Source organism: Penaeus monodon, chromosome 12, assembly GCF_015228065.2.
Source record: "Penaeus monodon isolate SGIC_2016 chromosome 12, NSTDA_Pmon_1, whole genome shotgun sequence".
NCBI classification, from domain to species: Eukaryota; Metazoa; Arthropoda; class Malacostraca; order Decapoda; family Penaeidae; genus Penaeus; species Penaeus monodon.
In genome coordinates, this window is record NC_051397.1 from 15,443,547 (window position 1) to 15,453,546 (window position 10,000).

The following is a 10,000-nucleotide window of genomic DNA, read 5'->3' on the forward strand; positions in this document are numbered from 1 at the left end:
AGATCTTTCTCAAAGTCCGACGTTTCCCCTTTTTAATAGAAACAATAAGGCGAGCAGAATGTCTGACGTTGCAAATTCGGCGGTCAAACCACTAAACACCATCAGAATAGAACACATCAATACACAGTCCCTCCTCGGTCACTTCGAAGAAATTGAATTGATAATTAAGGAGAGAAATATTGATAGTTTATTAATGAAACTTGGCTTCACCAAGAAATATCAAGCAGTTTGATCAGCATGTTTATGTTTACAGATATGAGGCAGGACGTGGAGTCCGCATGTATGTAAGCGATACCCTTGAATGAAATAAGAGTAAATAAGATCTCCTCTACAGCTGTAAATCCCTCAACAGTAGAGGACATCTGGGTAACCGTACAAAGCAGTATTTATCCTTCCTTCCTCGTCGGCACAATCTACAGACGCCCTCATGCCACCACAGAATCTTTTGATTATCTTGAAAATATTTTCAGAGAAATGTCAATAAAGAGAAAACCTCCTTTTATCTTGTGTGATTTATATGACTATCTAAATAAACCAAATACAAAGTTAAGTGGGATAATTGATAAAAAAACACATTAAAACAACTTATAACGAAGCCTACAAGGATTACAAAAAACAACTCATCCATATTAAATGTTATAATAACAAACAGACCCGATATCATACTTCACACAAACGCTGTCCCATGCCATTGCTAATCACGAGCTTTTAACCATGATCTTAAATGTAGAAAAAACAAAGCGAAAACCAGTCACTAAAACCTCTCGTGACATAACGCATTACGATCCTCAGTAACTTTGCCAACATATAGCCAACAAACCGTCACTCTCAGAGATCTTAACAGCAGATGACGTTGACAGACAAATTAATATTCTAACAAATGTAATATAAAACGGCATCGATGCCTGCGCTCCTTTTAAAACCAAAACATTTAGACATCCTTTCGCCCCTTGGATAAAAGACAACATTGAGAGCCATAAATGATAGAAATAATACTCGCAAAGCTTTTAAGATAAACAGATTTGACAGAACCCTTCAGGCTGATTATAAACATAAGAGAAATGTAAAAACACTCCTCCACTGAGCGAACACTAATTATTTTAAAAGCAAGTTCAATGAATGTAGAAACGATTCTGCCGAAACACGGAAGCAAGTTAATACATTAGTGCCGAAGAAGAAACATATCACAGACATTTCCCTAAATTCCATAAATAACATAGAACACTTTAATAACTCCTTCGCAGAAGTCGGTACACGCACTTATGAACAGACAATCGCCCCTACACATCAACGCAACATAAATGAAACGAGGCCTACAGCAAACTTTTTCAGACCGCAACCAGTATGAGTAGAAACAATTATTCTGACAATAAAACACTTAAGAAAGACGAATTCTTTGGGAGCGGATGGCATTGCACATCGTTTCATAAACGATAGTTTACCAGCATTTGCATACTATCTGACAGTCATTATCAATACGTCTATTATCACGGTGTTTATCCATCATTGGGGAAACAGGGTATCATAACACCTAATTTCAAATCCGGTGACAGAGACGAAATTAATCATTATCGATCCATCACTATACTGCCAGTTACATCTAGTCTCGAGAAAATAGTTGCAAACTAATAAACAGCATTTTTGGGAAGCGATAACCTTATATCTATCGCGCAACACGGTTATAGGAGTAAACTATAAACCGGAACAGCATTACTAAAGTCGCAAATGAAATTTATAATAAAAGAGACAACAACCAGGTCGAAGGCCTTTGGCAGCGTCAGCCATGAATTACTAGTTAACAAACTAACAAATCACGAGATTGACTATTTTTGGTTCAAAAGTTTCCTGTCCGCGAGAACACAATCCGGCTAAATCCATGAAAAAGTATCATCAAAGCAACCGATTTCGTTCGGTGTTCCACAAGGCTCCATCCAAGGCCCAGTCTTATTCATTATATTCATTAATGATCTGTCATCAATTGCAAAAAATTTATTCAGCCTTATTCAGTACGCCGACGACTCTCAATTTCTTCACGCTGCCTCTGTTAACAGTCTAAAGGAATTGATAGGAAAAGCAAACAGACACTAACAGAAGCAAAACAATACTTCGATATGAATGGCCCGAAAGTAAATCCACAAAAAGCACAATGTATTTTCACAGGCAGCCGTCAGAACATAGTAAAAATACCCGCGGGTATAGATTTCCAAGGTTGATACATCAAACTCAACACAACAGTAAAAAAAATCTAGGGATACACATAAACAGACACATGACATTTGAGACACACATAGACCACATCTACAGAAAAATAATGGGCACTCTGATGTACTTAAATCACATCAAAAATAAAATACGCACAGAAACAAGAATTGCTGTTATACTAACACTAGCACTTAGTATCATTAATTACTGCCTAAACATCTGTGCTCCACACACAAAACAAATACAAAACAAACAAAAACTACAGAACTTCGCGGCAACAGTAGCACTAGGAAATACAAATAAATATGACCACATCACACACATACAAGCGAACTAAAATGGTAAAAAGTACAACAGAAAGACAACTATAACACATGTATTCTAATCCGTAAAATCATACAAGGAAATTACCCAAACTGGCTATTACCTATACAAACAACAGGTGACATAACAGGTGTCCATACAAGGCAAAATAACTCCTTATATATCAAAAGATCAAATATAGAAATCGGGGCAAGAAATATGCAAATCTAAGGACTGGTGATCTGGAACCAACTACCAAAGCAATATCTCCAACCAGAAGACGTTTAAAACAAAAGTGAATGAACATCTATTGCAATATCGATGGCATCAGGCGCCTAAACATCAAGCCAAGCACATTTCAGTCATTTGTGATATTAATGTTCTGTTTAATCTTGTTAAACAAGCATTGTATAATACATATAGATATAACATAATGTAAACATCATATATGTAAATAGAATACACATTGCAGTTAATGGAATGAAGTGTTAAGAATTTGAATTTGCATATGTATATATACCTATATATACATATACATATATATACATATATATATGTATACACACACACACACACATACATACATATATATATATATATATATATATATATATATATATATATATATATATATACAGACATGTCTGCCAGCTTATAGCCGATTATTATTTCCGGTCCCTCTCCACCATCCATGGCCGCTCTCTCTCCCAAAAACTCTCCAGCCTCGCCGCCCGCAGTCCTTGTTCCCGCTTCTCCTTCACCCACGCTGTACTAACTTATTTTCCCTGTCCCTGACCCACCAGCAACAACATTACTTCATCCTTCGAACATTTCATCTCTACTATTGAGAACTTCTTTCCTGATGTCTCTCTCTCCTTCGTGGTGATTTCATCCGGTCCTCGAGTCCCTCCTCCGTCCCAACCCTTATAGTCCCAGGCGTTACCGTGAGGTCCTTCAGAGCCTGCGCAGGGATTATGTAACCATTTTGCCTTCTGACAAGAGCAGCCCTCAACCGTGCCTCCTACCTACAGAAGGCCAGGGATCTGTTGGTTAACGCCTTTACCAATGTCTCCTTGACCAGCGACCCCCGAGAACGCAGTGCTGCTGCCTTCCACCGTCGCCTGAAGGGGTTAGCATCCTCTTTTCCGTGGGCGAATCTCTACCAGAAGATCAAGGTCATCAACCTCGTGTCCCTCATCTCTGTTGGTTACCCAAAACCCATAGCGGCCATGCCTCTGCACCTCATCATCTCCTCCCGGGGATCTTCCCACATCCCCCTGCGTCTTGGCTGGCGCAGTCTCTCTGTCCCCTTCTTGGCGCCTTCTCTCCTGCTCGCCTTCGCCACTCTCAGGACTTCATCTCCCGTGTCCGTGGTGTCCCGCCGGCAACCATGAGGAACTTGGATGTCGACTTCCTCTTCACGAAGGTCCCGCTTGATGACGTCCTAATTTTCCTTCTGGCCCCAGTCAAGGATCCTCGTCTCCCTCTGTCTACCAATGTCTTCCTCCATCTGATTCGTCTGTGTGTGTCCTTTGAGGGTCGCTTCTTCTCCCAGACGTTCGGTGCTGCTATGGGCTCTTTCTCCAGTCCTGGCAAACCTGTTCATGGAGTACTTCGAGTCTGAGCTTCTCCCTTCCATTTCTCTACATCCTTCGGTTTGGCTGAGGTATGTCGACGACGTCTTTGCTCTCTGGCCTCATGACCTTGCCCTGTTGCCGGATTTCCTGATGGAGCTGAACTCTGGAGTAGGACGCTGACAACAAGTTCCCTTTCTTTGACCTCTGATCCATACTTTCCTGTATACAGGAAACCTATGGACAGTGGTATGTGCATACACTTCTCGTACCATCCACTCCATGTGTCGTGCGTTCTCCAAACTTGGTTACCCATGACTCCTCTCCTAAAGAGACTTCTCACTTGCCCGTCCTCAGCCTGACCGACAGGCGATCTACTCTCTCCGTCGCTGTCTACACCCTCTCGACTGTAGGCTTATCTTTAGTCAGGTGACGTATGCTGTTCCTTGTGCCTCCTGGTGAGACAGGCGCATGTTTCACGAAGTATCTGTCTCAACATAAATACGCTGTATCCAGGGAACATACAGCAACGTCTTTTTCTGTCACCAGATGGATTGGTCAGCCCGCAAACTGGTGGAATCCTCCTTAACTAAACTGCTGCTAATTTCAACATGAACTTTTTCTCCGACCGACAGTCTCTTCCTACATCCTCCGCCTACTATCTTATGCCGGCCACCCTTCGCATAATCATTAGACTCTCTTCGTGTACTCATCTGTCCTGTGTTTACCGCGTTGCCTCACCTCTCCTATACTCCCTCCTCTCCATTTCCTTTTCGGGCCTAAAGATGAAGTCTAGAAGGATTTCGAAACTGTTTTCTCATTTTCAATAAATCTAGTTACACACACACACACACACACACACACGCACGCACGCACGCACGCACGCACACACACACACACACACACACACACACACACACACATACACACACACACACACCACACACACACCACAACACACACACACACACACCACACACACACACATATATATATATATACATATATATATATATAATATATATATATATATATATATATATATATATATATATATTTACACACACACACACACACTCACTATATATATATATATATATATATATATATATATATATATATATATATATATATATATATATATATATATATATATATGTATGTATACGACGGCTCAAACATGAACCTACCGTTTAAAAAAAAAAAAACAATTTATACATACACATATATAATTATATATACATACATATACATATATATATATATATTATATATATATATATATATATATATATATATTATATATATATATATGTATGTATGTATGTATGTATTTATGTAGTATATGTATGCGTATACATACATACATACGTACATATAAATATATACATATATATATATATATATATATATATATATATATATATATATATATATATATATATATTGCGTGTGTGTGTGCGTGTAAGAGTCTATGAGTACTCTGGTACAGTGGTTTTGCAGGGGTAGTGATACTGGTATAACGGCTTCACTCTTTATTGCTAAGAGTTCAACACACAGTATGGGAAGACACGATGTCTAAGGTAAAGCGGTACGCGGGGTCACATGTCAGGTCAACCCGCCCGGAGGGGGGGGGGCTAGGCCGACCTAACCACTGTGTGTGTGTGTGTGTGTGTGTGTATACATATATATAAATACACACACACACACATACACACACACACACACACACACACACACACACACACACATATATATATATATATATATATATATATATATATATATATATATATATATATATATATATATATATATATATATATATATATATACATAAACAAACTTAAACACAAACGCACCACAAAATCCAACAGAAAAGGAACCGTGTCTGCAAACTCGGAAGCGCACATTTAACTCTTTGCATCCGGAACCACGAGTATTTTCCCTCTCTGCCGCATCGAACAAGGAGGCTTTCATCACGCTGCAGATCTCTCATAAACAACCTATATTTATAAACCACACAAAAATGCATGCAATTTGGTTGTTAAGTGTGAAAATTGAGGAGAATCTGAATTGTGCCTTAGTTTATAGATATGATTGTGTAGCTCCTTTCTCTCTCTCTCTCTCTCTCTCTCTCTCTCTCTCTCTCTCTCTCTCTCTCTCTCTCTCTCTCTCTCTCTCTCTCTCTATCTATCTATCTATCTATCTATCTATTTATCCGTATATCCACATATATATCCATCTATCTTCTACTGATATCCGTCATGATTACCATAAAAATGATAATGATGACTATGATGATGATAATAGTGTGATAGTAATAATAAAAATGATGATAATGGTAATAATAGTAATGATGATAGTAATGATAACAATAACGTCTCTTTTACGTTCATGATAATAATAATATTCGTAATACTACTACTACTAATAATAACCATAATACTAATGATGATGGTGATGATAGTAATGATAATAATGATGATGAGGATGATGATAATAATGATTATAATAATAATAATGATAATAATAATAATCATAATCATAATCATAATCATAATAATAGTGATAATAATAATAATAATAATGATGATAATAATAATAATAATATTTACCCGCTCTTTTCTCATTCTGTCTATCTCCATGCTTCGCTCACTCTCTCTTTACTTGGTCTTTTCCAACCTTTCCTTTCTCTCTTCTCCCCTTCCCCCTGTATATATTTCATTTTCACGTTTACTTGACCTTCCCATTACCCCTTCTTCCTCTCTCTCCCTCCTCCCTCTCTCCCTCCCCCCTTCTTCCTCCATCCCCCTCTCCCCCCTCTCCGCTTCACAGCCTCTCTCTATCCTCCCCTCTCCCTTCTCACCCCTCCCCCCAACCCGCTCCCCTCCCCCCTCTCTCTCTATCCTCCCCCTCCCTCATGCATGATTGGCTATAATTCGGTATAAATTTCAAACACAAATAGCGCGTAATGGAAAGCAGTGGCAGTCGAAGTACATTTATACGGAAGCCCTTTAGTGATTACTGTCCCTTCCAATGCATTCAGTTCTATCTTAGACGTAATTTCATCAGCGTGAAATATAGCCGGTTACTTATCCGAATGTTCGCTTATCTGGAGTGCTAGTGTGTTTCCGGTTGATGTGAGAAATTCCATACTTTGTTTCAACGTCGATTGTGTTTCGGTTAATGATTATTCTATATCAGTCCGGACTTCTGCTTTTCCTTATATTTCTAAACCACAAAAATGCATGGAATTTGGTTAAGTGTGGAAATTGAGGAAAATCTGAATTGTGCCAGTTTATGGATATGATTATTTAGCTCCTAGTCTCTCTCTCTCTCTCTCTCTCTCTTCTCTCTCTCTCTCTCTCTCTCTCTCTCTCTCTCTCTCTCTCTCTCTCTCTCTCTCTCTCTCTCTCTCTTTCTATCTATCTATCTATCTATCTATCTATCTATCTCTATCTATCTATCTATCTATCTATCTATCTATCTTTCTCTCTCTCTCACTCACTCACTCTTCATATATTTGATATAAATAATTTAATTGCTGTTTTGATTTTGATTCGCCATTCATTTAGAAAAACAACACCCAATCAAGGTGAATTTTCCACGTGTGTTTTTTCGTAATATCAAATCAATCTATTTAATTTATCTTTTAAATTTGTTTTTACTTGTATTTTTTCTCCATTTTGATACCAAGTGATTATTTTTTGTCCTTTTTCTTTTTAATGAACGCGTGTTTTCGTACAGCTCGGTTTCCAGAAGTCAAAGATAACCACGTTGTAATGCAGTGTTTTCAGGTTGTAGCGAATTAATCACACGGTTAAGCTGATACCGGTAACATTAATCTTATTAACATCATTATGGGTGATATTAATTTTAATGATATTTTTAACTGTCAAGTATTATGACGTTAGGCTTTGGAGCGACAGATGTAAACAGAAAGGAGAGAGGGAGATGGAGGAAGAAAGGAAGGGAAGGAGGGACAGAGAAAAAAGAAAGAGAAAGGGAGTGAGAGAGACAGAGGGGAGGGGGCAGGGAGAAAGAGAGAGAGAGAGAGAGAGAGAGAGAGAGAGAGAGAGAGAGAGAGAGAGGAGAGAGAGGAGAAAGGAGAAAGAGAGAGAGAAAAAAGAAAAGAGGAAAAATATGTGTGTGTGTTCGGGCTCATATACAAAAAAAAAATTCTCTTAGCTCTCGCATATCCACCGCCATGATTTTAAAGGAATCTTGTTGTTATCTGTTATCAATTTTCGATGCTGTTTCTATTTGCATAATATCACTTATCATTATCAACACTATCACTGCTGTTATCTTTACATTTTATTCTTACTGTTCTTATCTTCATTCATCCTCCTCAACACCGTCACGTCATCATCATATCCTCAACATCATCATTATCATCAGCAGCATCATCACCATCATCATCGTCATCACCACCATTATCATCATCATCACCATCATCATCATCATCATCATCATCATCATCATCATCATCATCATAATCATGATGCTGCCGATGTTAACAAAATACCCCTGACAGCTTAATAAGACACAAATAACAAATTTGGTGACGTAATTTCATCATCATCGTTAGTGCCATTTTTAAATCGGAATAAACACTCGTTGAAAGCAGTTGAAAAAGGTTCAGTAACAACGTTGATAAGCTAAACCCCGTATATATGTTTTTCTTCTTCTTCTTCTTCTTAAATGTTTAAAAAGATAAATATTTTTATCCTGTATCCAAAAGGCGAGACGATTTTTTTTTTCAAAGATAGATAAATTAGAGAAATAGACAAGCATAAATAACCGTTTTTAATCACAAATTCAAAGTAAGCTTAAATACGATGTAAATGCTCAGAACTTGAGCCTGTTCTCTCTCTCTCTCTCTCTTTATCTATCTATCTCTATCTCTCTCTCTCTCTCTCTCTCTCTCTCTCTCTCTCTCTCTCTCTCTCTCTCTCTCTCTCTCTCTCTCTCTCTCTCTCTCTCTCTCTCTCTCTCTCTCTCTCCCTCTCACTGCAGAATCATAATACTATTTTCCTTACCACTCTTACCCTGAACCTAAATTGCTGTTGAATTATAATTTGCCGCAACAAGTAAATTATATCATTGCATGGCATTACTATATTTACGAGGCTCACATGCACAAGTAAAGCTGCCTGTAAATGCAAATACGAGCTTAGAAAGTAAGTGTTAAAGGCCAGTGCTTTCTTGGTCATTTTTCACAGAACTACTACTAGTATCTTTGCTTTTCTTGCCCTTACTTTGTTCTTATTGTTGTCATACCAATACTACTGCCATTGTTATCATTTTATGTACACTTGTATATGGATATATGTATGCATAATATATATATATATATATATATATATATATATATATATATATATATATATAAATTCATTTTATGTACATTTATATATATATGTATGCACACACACACACACACACACACACACACACACACACACACACACACACACACACACACACACACACACATATATATATATATATATATGTATGCATATATATATATATATATATATATATATATATATATATATATATATATATATATATATATATATGCATACATATATCCATATACAAGTGTACATAAAATGATAACAATGGCAGTAGTATTGGTATGACAACAATAAGAACAAAGTAAGGGCAAGAAAAGCAAAGATACTAGTAGTAGTTCTGTAAAAAATGACCAAGAAAGCACTGGCCTTTAACACTTACTTTCTAAGCTCGTATTTGCATTTACAGGCAGCTTTACTTGTGCATGTGAGCCTCGTAAATATAGTAATGCCATGCAATGATATAATTTACTTGTTGCGGCAAATTATAATTCAACAGCAATTTAGGTTCAGGGTAAGAGTGGTAAGGAAAATAGTATTATGATTCTGCAGTGA